The following is an 11380-nucleotide window of genomic DNA, read 5'->3' as shown; positions in this document are numbered from 1 at the left end:
AAAAAAAAAAAAAAAAAAAAAAAAAGGCCAGGCCTGGTGGCTCACGCCTGTAATCCCAACACTTTGGGAGGCCAAGGTGGGTGGATCATCTGGTCAGGGGTTCGAGACTAGCCTAACCAACATGGTGAAACTACTTAAAATACAAAAATTAGCTGGCGTGGTGTCGGGCACCTGTAATTCCAGCTATTCAGGAGGCTGAGGCAGAACTGTTTGAGCCCGGGAGGCGGGGGTTGCAGTGAGCCGAGATCGTGCCACTGCACTCCTGCCTGGGCAACAGACTCCGTCTCAAAACAAAACAAAACAAAACAAAAAAAAAGTGTCTACTTCAGTCCTCAAAGGGGTGATTACATCCATCAAATACCTAAAAGATCAACACTTAACATGAATTTTCAGTCTCAGAGTCTGTAGTAAGCACTGAAGGGGAAACAATTTTTATAGCTAAACCTACCAAAAAACCCAAGGAGAATAAAAATGACATGGAGCTTTTAAAGTTTGTCACAGGAAGCAACTAGGAGACATAAAGATAGATACTGGTTCTCACATTCTCATTTCCTTAAGCAGCTTCTCTCACCCACTTTAATTCCTTGCTACCATAAAGAATGAATTTTTTTTATGAGACGGTGTTGCTCTGTTGCCCAGACTGGAGTGCAGCGGTATGATCACGGCTCACTGTAGCCTTGACCTCCTGGGTTCAAGCAAACCCTCCCACCTCAGCCTCCTGAGTAGCAGAGACTACAGGCCGCTGCCACCACACTTGGCGAAGAATGAGCAATCTTAACTGCGAAGTTTATATACATAAGGTCAAACATTTGCAATTAATTAAATTAATGGGCTGGGCATGGTGGCTCACGCCTGCAATCCCACCACTTTGGGAGGCTGAGGAGGGCGGATCACTTGAGGTCAGGAGCTCAAGACTAGCCTGGCCAACATGGTGAAACCCTGTCTCTACCAAAAAATACAAAAATGAGCTGGGCGTGGTGGTGCATGCCTGTAGTCCCAGCTACTTGGGAGGCTGAGGCACAAGAACCACTTGAACTCGGGAAGCAGAGGTTGCAGTGAGCTGAGACCACACCACTGCATTCCAGCCTGGGCAACAGGGTGAGACTGTGTCAGAAAATATTAATTAATTAATGGAATAAAGGGAAAATACATGTAAACTTCCCGCAGACATATTTTTACTAAACACATCAGGAAAAACAGAAAGATTAATACAGCCCTAATCACTTATATAACTTATTGAAATTTTGCAGTACAGGAATTTTTGCTTACCTGCCATACACCCACAATTGCATTGGCTACTAATATGAGTAAAATTACAAAAGGTTCTACAAAGGCTGTAATTGTTTCTTCACCTTCTTCAAACCAAGCCAAAACCTAGAAGAGAAATGGCACATTAGAATTTGTGTCTTTTTAGGCTTAATGACACTTTTTTAAAAAGTGGCTAGCACTGGCCGAGCATGGTGGCTCAGGCCTGTAATCCCAGAACCTTGGGAGGTCAAGGCAGGCAGATCACCTGAGGTCAAGAGTTTCAGACCAACCTGCCCAACATGGCGAAATCCCATCTCTACTAAAAATACAAAAAATTAGCTGGGCATGGTGGTGGGTGCCTGTAATCCCAGCTACTGAGGAGACTGAGGCAAGAGAATCACTTGAACCTGGGGAGGCGGAGGTTGCAGTGAGCCGAAGTCATGCCATTGCACTCCAGCCTGGGCAACAAGAGCGAAAACTCAAAAAAAAAAAAAAAACAAAAAACAAAAAGTGGCTAGCACTAAAGGGATTATAATAGACAAAATCTCTTTTCTTTCTCTAGAAACAAATGGTAGCAAAATGCAATTATATAAACAACTGGCTATATCTTGTTCATAACAATTATTGGAAGTCAAGACTATACTTCAGCTGGGCACAGTGGCTCACACCTGTAATCCCAACACTCTGGGAGGCTGAGGAGGGCGATCACCTGAGGTCAGGAGTTCCAGACCAGCCTGGCCAACATGGCAAAACCCCTTCTCTACTAAAAACACAAAAAAATTACCTGGGCATGGAGGTGCATGTCAGTAATCCCAGCTACTGGGGTGGCTGAGGCAAGAGAATCACTTGTACCCAGGAGGCAGAGGTGGCAGTGAGCCGAGATCGTGCCATTGCACTCCAGCCTGGGTGACAGAGCAAGACTCGGTCTCAAAAAACAACAGAAAAAAGCCGGGTGCGGTGGTTCACCCCTGTAATCCCAGCACTTTGGGAGGCCAAGGCAGGGGGATACACCTGAGGTCGGGAGCTGGAGACCAGCCTGATCAACATGAAGAAACCCTATCAATACTAAAATTACTCAATTAGCGGGGTATGGTGGCACATGCCTATAACTGCAGTTACTCAGGAGGCTGAGGCAGGAGAATCACTTGAACCCAGGAGGCAGAGGTTGCGGTGAGCTGAGATCGCACCATTGCACTCCACCCTGGGCAACAAGAGCAAAACCCAAAAAAACAAACAAAAAACTATACTTCTTGGCTGGGCGTGGTGACTCAAGTCTGTAATCCCAACACTTTGGGAGGCCGAGGCAAGTAGTTCACCTGAGGTCAGGAGTTCAAGACCAGCCTAGGCAACAAGGTGAAACCACCTCTACTAGAAACACAAAAAATTAGCCAGGTGTGGTGGTGCACACCTGTAGACCTATCTAGTTGGGAAGTTGAGGCAGGAGAATCACTTGAACCTGGGAGGCAAAGGATGCAGCGAGCTGAGATCACACCACTGCACACCAGCCTGGGTGTCAGAGCAAGACTCAGTCTCAAAAAAACAACTACATTTCTTAAAAATACCTTATCTTCTGATGTAATAATTCCATTTTAGAATCCAAATAAAATCTTGGGAGAGGGAATAAATTTCATTCATTTTATATGTATCTATTTAGAAAAAATAAAACTTCAATTCTTGATTAAAGTAAAAGGTGATCATCTAAGTCATGTTCATTTGGTTATTATTCATATCAAGTAATATCCATGTGACATAAATTCACAGTATAAACAACTTGATCATTGACTTAAATTTTAGAGCATATATAAACTGTTAATTCTAGGCCGGGAACAGTGGCTCACGTCTGTAATCCCAGCACTTTGGGAAGCCAAGGCAGGAGGATCGTTTCATGCCAGGAGCTTGAGACCAGCCTGGGCAACATAGCGAGACCCTCATCTCGATAAAAGAAACAAAAAACCAGTTAATTCCCTATTTCTTTTTAGTGGTACTACTGAAGGCTGTTTCAGAACCACAAAGTTGTTGGGAGATCTGAAGCGTATTTTGTAGATTATCTTCCATAAGACATCTATACAGCAACACAGCACTTCAGAGATAACTTAAGTCCAAAAATGTAACTGGTCACAGAGCACTGCCCCAAGAAAAAGGGGCAGAGGATTAAACTTTTAGCTCATACAACTATAACCTTGTTAAGATTTAAAAACCACAGAGTAAGAGTCACATTGCACTTCTCAATCCAACAACTATAAACGTGGTAAAAAGAGAGAACCCACCACAATGAATACTTAAAATAATGAATATGGTAAAGAGTGGTCTATGTGGTTAAAAATTTTAAAACCTCTTTTTGTGGAAATTTACCAATCCAGACACAGTGTTAACCATATCTAATGATTTAATCTTGGAGGTCGAATTTTTTTTTAATTAAAAAAATTGCTTAAAATGTTTGCATATTTCACAATAACATCTTCTTTAAAAGATCTACTCAGTAAATCATGAAAGCACTCCTCCAAATGATTTATGGTAATAATGAATCCAAATGACTCATTAGAAGAAGGTAACCATGAATAAGAAATATCTGAGCAGGAACAAAAAAACAAAAACAGAAACAGGAGGCACCAGGACCAACCAAGTCCTAACAGATGCCAATCACCACCAACGTCCAGTAAGCTAGGGCAAGCAGAAAAACAGAATGAGTATGATAAATGTTACTGTATGCTCTCAACAGGGCGTTCTAGTGTTAAAGCCAGGAATAATGCCAGAATGAAAACTTCTCTAGGAAGTTATAAATTTTGATAGATGCAGGATCACAGCTGCTCTGATACTAGACTTTCAAACATTTGCCAAGGAGAGCATATCAGAAATAAGAAACTTTAATTCGCTCTTGGGGGAGAAAAATCACTCAACTTGAAGAGTAACTATGACCTTTCCAAAAGGTCAGTGAGGCATTAGCAACTGTAAGATAAGCCTCACACCTTGTTAAAGTGGGTATGAATTTCCCTCTTGGCAGTAAAGCCTGGGGAACAAACTTAAAGCAACATCCCCTGTCAGCTAGAGCAAAAGGAAAGACAATGGCAAGCAGTGATGGGACTGTCAGAGCCAATCTCTACTTTAAAATATTACAGCCCAAAATGAAGAACAAGCATATCAGATTATGTTGGGCAGTCCTTCACAGTTCTGTTCTATTGGTAAGAAAACCTCTTGCCTTGAATAAGGAGAAAGAGGACTGCTGACAAAAGAATCCACGAGACTGGGAGGGAGATGGGGTAAGAGAAAGGGGAGGAAAACTGGATGAGTGACATTACTGAAATGCAAGATCCCTTATTGCAGTATTATAGCACTGGAGTAATGTGAGTTCATAATTACGGTTTGCCAGAAGTTATACAAAGTATATTTATACAAGGAACTGGGAAAATGTTTCTAAAAATCTTGACAATCGGTTAAACATAAAGAATTATCTGTTTCAAGCTAGGCGCGGTGGCTCACACCTGTAATCATAGCACTTTGAGAGGCTGAGGTGGGCAGATTACCTGAGCTCAGGAGTTCAAGACCAGGCTGACCAACAGGGCAAAACCCCAACTCTACTAAAACACAAAAAATTAGCGAGGTGTGGTGGGGGACGCCTGTAATCCCAGCTACTGGGGAAGCTGAAACAGGAGAATCGCTTGAACCTGGGAGGCAGAGGTTACTGAGGGCCGAGATCACGCCATTTCTCTCCAGCCTGTCTGACAAGAGCAAAACTCCATCTCAAAAGGGGGGAAAAAAAAGAATTATCTGTTTCATCTGGGTGAGGTGGCTCATGCCTATAATCCCAATGCTTTGGGAAAATCTTTAGAGGCCAGGAATTGGAGACTAGCTTGAGTAACATAGCGAGACCCTATCTCTATAAAAAAATTTTTTAAAAATTATTTGGACATGGCAGGGCAGACCTGTAAGTCCTCACTACTTGGGAAGATTGCTTGAAACCAGGAGTTTGCGGTTATAATGGGCTATGATCGTGCCACTACTACATTCCAGCCTAGGTGACAGAGTAAGACTTCGTCTCAAAAAAAAAAAAAAAAAAAAAAAAAGGCAAAGCATGATGGCTCACACTTATAGTCCCAGCTATTTGGGAGGCTCAAGAATCAGGCTTCAGCCCATGTGTCTGAGGTTGCAGTGAGCTGTAATCACACCACCGCATTCCCCTGCTGGGTGACAGAAGACCCTATTTCCAGGAAAATAGAAAATTTTAAGCAATGTGTAAAAAGGATTATCTGGGCTGGGTGAGGTGGCTCATGTCTGTAATCCCAGCACTTTGGGAAGCTAAGGCAGGCGGATCATCTAAGGCCAAGAGTTAGAGACCAGCCAGGTCAACATGGAGAAACCCCGTCTCTACTAAAAACACAAAAAATTGCCCGGGCGTGGTGGCGCATGCCTGTAATCCCAGCTACTCAGGAGGCTGAGGCAGGAGAATCATTTGAACCTGAGAGGTAGAGGTTGCAGTGAGCTGAGATTGCACCACTGCACTCCAATCTGGGTGACAGAGCGGGACTCCGTCTCAAAAAAAAGACAGCAAAAAGGTAACAAGCTTCATGAACAGCAGCAAAGAAAAGTGAAACGGAAGACCACTGCCCCATAGTTTTAGACATAAACAGTATTCCTTCTTCCCTTTGCTTTGTGCTAAATACAATAATACCTGTCTTCTGGGACTTGTATCAATCAAGTTCAATGCTTCCAATATGCCAGTATTATTCAAGGTAACCACTTGCTAATGAACACTCAACTACATTAAACTGCTTAAAATAGAGTAGGGATAGAGTATCTTCCAATTATTATCCACAAGATTAATCTCTGTACAGCACTGAAATACTGTACAACACTCTGTACTGCATTATACTTCTGATAACTATAAGCAATTTTTTTTTTTGAGATGGAGTCTCACTTTGTCGCTCAGGTTGGAGTGTAGTGGCGCAATCTCGGCTCACTGCAACCTCCGCCTCCCGGGTTCAAGTGATTCTCCTGCCTCAGCCTCCTGAGTAGCTGGGACTACAGGCACCCACCACCACGCCCGGCTAATTTTTGTATTTTTAGTACACGCAGGGTTTCATCATGTTGGCCAGGCTGGTCTTGAACTCCTGACCTCAAATGATCCACCTACCTCGGCCTTCCAAAGTGCTGGAATTACAGGCATGAGCCACTGCACCCGGCCAAAAAAGCAAATTTTAATCCAAAGTAAAAAGCACATTCTGCTGTAAACTGGAAGACAGTCATGATGTTGTGACTCAGATACCTATACACTGTGATAACAGGAAGAGCTCTTAGTATCATAAAAAGAAAATGAAAGAAAAAAAGTGCTTAAACAAATCATAAGCACATTTTGCTCCTAGTATTCTCAGAAACTTGTACTGTGCCTTTGGGCCCTCAAACAATTGCTCAATAAATGAAGAAATTTACATCAAGTTGTTTTTTTTAAAAAAAAGAGGAAATGGAATTAAACATTTCAAAAAAGATACAAAGAATTACCAATAAATGTTACGATAATTTCCGGGGGGGGGAACAATTCTTTCAGTCATTAATAAAATTAGAAAAAAAAAAGCATGAATTAGAACTCATTCTCTTCTGATCCAGATATAAAGCTATGTAAAAACATTCAATGTTTACAGGCATGAGAAAACAATCTTCTTTTAACAAAGTACTCTATTAAATCCGCCTTTCAAACCATTATTTTAAGAAAAGCTCTAAATAAACTAGTTAAACCAATCAGTAATTTGCCCTTATCACATTTTTAAAATCAAAAATCAAAAGACAGAAGAAAATTAAAATCACTACAAATCCAATATCAAATACTTTGAGTATTTTCTTCTGAGAAATCACAGTAAAAAGGTCTCATATATTTTCAGAAAATTCTACTGAAACAAACTCACCCAAATATTTGTGACATCAAAAGCACTAACTTAGGCCAGGCGCAGTGGCTCATGCCTGTTATCCCAGCACTTTGGGAGGCTGAGGGGGGGGGCAGATCATCTGAGGTCAGGAGTTCGAGACCAGCCTGGCCAACAAAGGGAAACCCTGTCTCTACTAAAAATACAAATTACCCGGGCATGGTGGTGGACACCTGTAATCCCAGCTACTCAGGAGGCTGAGGCAAGAGATTCGCTTCAACCCGGGAGGTGGAGGTTGCAGTAAGCCGATATCGCGCCACTGTGCTCCAGCTCGGGCAACAAGAGTGAGACTCTGTCTACGTATTAACAAAAAAAAAAAAAAAAAAAAGGCACTAACTCTAAAAAATAAGGTGTACTTTTCAAGGGGGTCTAGTAGGAAGAAAAAAGACACACATGCAAATGGTCAAATGTAACATAAAGGCTGAGAAGTGCCATAGCCTAGAAAGTTTTATTAGCATTTTAGGGTCAATCTAAGTAGCTGACATGAGAAATGGAGGTGGAAGGTAGAGAAACCTATGCAAGTTATTACCATATTAATTATGACTTTATGATTTAGACAGATGGGAGTGAGACCAACATGGCCCTAATGCCTACCTCCTTCAGGTCTTTTCGCTAATGTCGCCTTCAAGGACTTCCCTGACCACCCAATTTGAAAACTGTACCCCCTTTCACATGCTCTGATAATCCGAACCCCCTTGTTTTATTTTTCTCAACAGTATTATCCTCCAAGTAGGGCTCCCTCTCCGTTTTATTCACTACTGTACCCCCAGTGTCTGTGACAGGTGCTCAATAAATATCTTAACAAAGCAGGAAGAGCGAAAAGGGGAGGCTTTCCAGTCAAGCAACCATATGATGTGTTACATTTAGAGCAAAGTTGGTAATCAAGAAGAGAATGAAAAGATAAAGTGAATGATGGCGGGGGGTCTTGAATGTCAAATTAAGCAATTTCTAATGTTCCTATGCACTGGGAGATGAAGCTTACTTCTTTCAATCCAAGTGACCGTTTCAAAAAAACACTTTGGCCAATATTACAAATTAAACTAGACCCCTACAGGTCACAAGCATAAAACATTAATGCAGCTTCCTATTTTATGCCACAGCAAAATATTAACTATAGTTAACAATTTACTACTTAGATATTTGAAATAAATCACTAATATTCTTTCTAATATGAGCATGACTTGATGATGCATGATGTATATAAGAATCACCTAGTCACTTCTCCAAAAAAACCTGAATAGTCTACCATGTTTTTTCTGTTACATCAATAGGAATAAACAAACTGATACAAAAAAAGAGTCAGTGCTCTTTCTTTTCTTTTAAAAGACAGACTGGAGGAATGAAACACTAAAGACAATGTAGCGGCAGTACCCAACCCCACATGAAGAAAATCAACACAACAGGTCTTATATCTGCAATTCCTTGATCAAACAAACCAAAGCAAATTAATTCTATAGAAGTACTCCCAAAACACTTATTCTTTTGCTATTTACCAACTCATAAAATAAAAATGTAACATAGTTCATTTCCTGAGCAGTGACTCCACAGTTACCAAAAAGGAACTCAAATTTCAACTCCAAAATATAGCTCTATAATGCTCCAAAAAGCCAAGGTCCTACCTTATTAAAAAAATTAAAGCATTTATTTAAAAACCTGCTTGAAATGCCTACAAACTAGAAGCCTCTAATTACTTCAACACAAAAAACAAACAAAACCCACACACATCAATTTAAAATACTAATATAAAGTCAAACTGGCCACTCAAAAGAGAGACCCAATGCAACCTCAATAGTAACACCAGTAGCATTGTTTCCTATACTGCTTCAACTTGTAACACACAGAATTCAGTAAAACTGTATTTTGCTTCTGGCTCCTATACGTCAGCTGATTAACTTCTAAGAAGTTCCCAATGACCTTATCGGACCCCATTATTTAACTGCCAACGCTATTTCAGAATTATGTACCCGGTTAAATACATATCTTACACTACCTCCAAATGTATCATTTATTTTGCCCCATGACAATGTACTGATAAACTACAGTTAATCAAACAGCTCTACTCATTTCCCTTAATTGGTAAAACAGCAGCCATTTTCTGGGGGAACATTTTTTAATCAAGGAGAAACAGATTATGTCAAAGGTACACTGTGATTGACTCATAATGCTGAATGGTTTGCTATGTAAGTCCCCATTTTAATCAATGAAAACCACAGAAAAAGTTCTTGGGGACTGAATTATTAATGGCTACACACCACTTGGCTAATATGGCATAATAAAGTCTCACAGCAGGATTTACATAAAAATTATTCCAAAAATTTATTTCCTGCTGCCACTATCTACTTAAAAGATGGGTATAAATTTAATCTTTTCCTCATCTGAATTAGATAAACACCCACTTCTTTATTTCGTTCTCAAAATAGCCCTCTATGGTATAGTTGTCACAAAGACTGAGGCTGATCCCTGGGACCTGCATATACATATATGTACAAAACCGAAACCGTGAAGTTTTGTCAATTTTGTTTTAACTAGAAAGAAGTACTACACTGGGTGAATTTCACTTATTGTGGTTTTTGTAATACTGTAATTCAAGAATAAAAGGCATCTCATGCTACTAGGATTAGGAACATCTGTGTCCTATTAATGATTATTTTTAGGAAAACTACCAAGCAGTCTACTGCCCAAGGAAAAAAAATGCAACAAAAAATTAATACCGAACATTAAAAAAAAAAGTTAAAAACCTAGAAATATACTTGCCACCCCAACACCTTTTTTCTGCTGTAGTTCTTTGCATTTCACTAGTTTCTTAGCAACCATACAGCACTCAAGTGGGTAAGCACACACAGAACAAGAAAAAACACCATGCTGGTTTTTTTCCTTTAAGATCTAAAACCAACTGTACTAAACCTTGTTCTTCCAACCTAAGAATCACTTAAGACAGGGGTCCAATTTAGATAAATATACCACCCTAAAGGTCAGTGACCAAATTTGGTCAACAAGGGTGCCATCACAGCCGTCATCATTCTTGTCACCGTCAGGAACAACTGTCACCTTGCCATTACCAGGAAGGGAAAGCAACTGGAATATTCCTTTTGTAAGTTCTATTTACAGACTACAAAGAGTCCAACATCATCTTAGTATGATATTACAACACGGTAACAATGGAAGGACCCAAAACATTAAAGGCTTCCCAGTGAAGAACTTTTTGATATTAAAAGCTGATAAACCACAAGAATTTATAAGACCATGCCACACTCTGGGACAACTCCTAATTGCATTATAAATGTCAGGCATCTATTTTCTGAATATCAATGGCTTCAAGTGTTTTGTTCGTAATTTTAAAATGCCCAGATTGCTTTTAAACATGGAGACACAGCTTGTAACACCCAATATGTTTTCACCCAATGGACACTATTTGTTTTCTGATTTATCTACGGAATACTTTCACCTTTCTGGGGGAAAGAAAATAAATTTTTTCATACTTACAAAAGATATACATGCTGCCAGTAATAAAATCCTAACTAGCAAGTCTTCAAACTGCTCAATCACAAGTTCCAGCAAGGTTTTTCCTGTAAGAAATAAACACATGTGTTGTAGCTGTCATCTTACCATCAGCACACCAAGAGAGGAGAAAAAAAAAATGTTAAGATTACCTTCTTCAGCCGGTAACTCTGTAGAATGTAGAAATTCGCCAGGCAATGTGTCAAGAGGGAGGTTAAAAAAAAAGAGAAAGACATTTTAGCACTCCGTCTTTCTAAAAAGAACTGCTACAATTCTAAGCATCAGTATCTTTAAAACACAGACCTAGCTATAGGAATATACGATTTTTTTTAGCAGAAGGCATACTACAAAGATATCTCAATAAAGCATGCACTCTTTGTAATCAATGGCCTGAGGTCTAGCCCTAAGCGTGAAATCACTTAGGGCTCCTGAACCGAGGAGTGGTTTCAGCGATGTCACCACTTCTGCCAGATGTGTAACTCTGGGTAGGACAAGAACGGTCAGAGGCTTTCCAACGACCTCGACGCCTCATAAATCGGCAGGGGACGAGAAAACGTCTTGCCGGGCTCAACCCAGCTGCAGGAGCCTCGTCCCTCCCTCTACCGGGGCCGGCTGCTGCTGTCGAGAAGCCTCCGAGCCTTGCGCGCCGAGAAGGTCCAGGGCCCGAGACACGAGGAGGTCCAAGGGAGGCGAGGCCCGCAGCCCCTTTCTTCCCCGCGGGG

At 40.7% G+C, this 11380-nt stretch overlaps 1 protein-coding gene across 2 annotated transcripts in view; it reads right to left on the bottom strand.

Moving 5' to 3' along the window:
• ATP2A2 (ATPase, Ca++ transporting, cardiac muscle, slow twitch 2) overlaps positions 1-10823 on the bottom strand; it is a 68787-nt gene extending 57964 nt beyond the window's left edge. For both annotated transcript variants that reach the window (XM_011936351.1, XM_011936340.1), the window contains exons 1-3: positions 10811-10823; positions 10644-10726; positions 1270-1374 (exon numbers count right to left, since the gene is read on the bottom strand). The gene's annotated coding sequence lies outside the window, so the exon portion shown is untranslated. The remainder of the gene's footprint in view (positions 1-1269; positions 1375-10643; positions 10727-10810) is intronic.
• Positions 10824-11380: the final 557 nt, after the last annotated feature.

The sequence above is a fragment of the Colobus angolensis genome, unplaced genomic scaffold, assembly GCF_000951035.1.
Source record: "Colobus angolensis palliatus isolate OR3802 unplaced genomic scaffold, Cang.pa_1.0 Scaffold10, whole genome shotgun sequence".
Taxonomy (NCBI): Eukaryota; Metazoa; Chordata; class Mammalia; order Primates; family Cercopithecidae; genus Colobus; species Colobus angolensis.
Note: the sequence above shows the minus strand (reverse complement) of the source record. Positions and strands in the feature narration are given on the sequence as shown.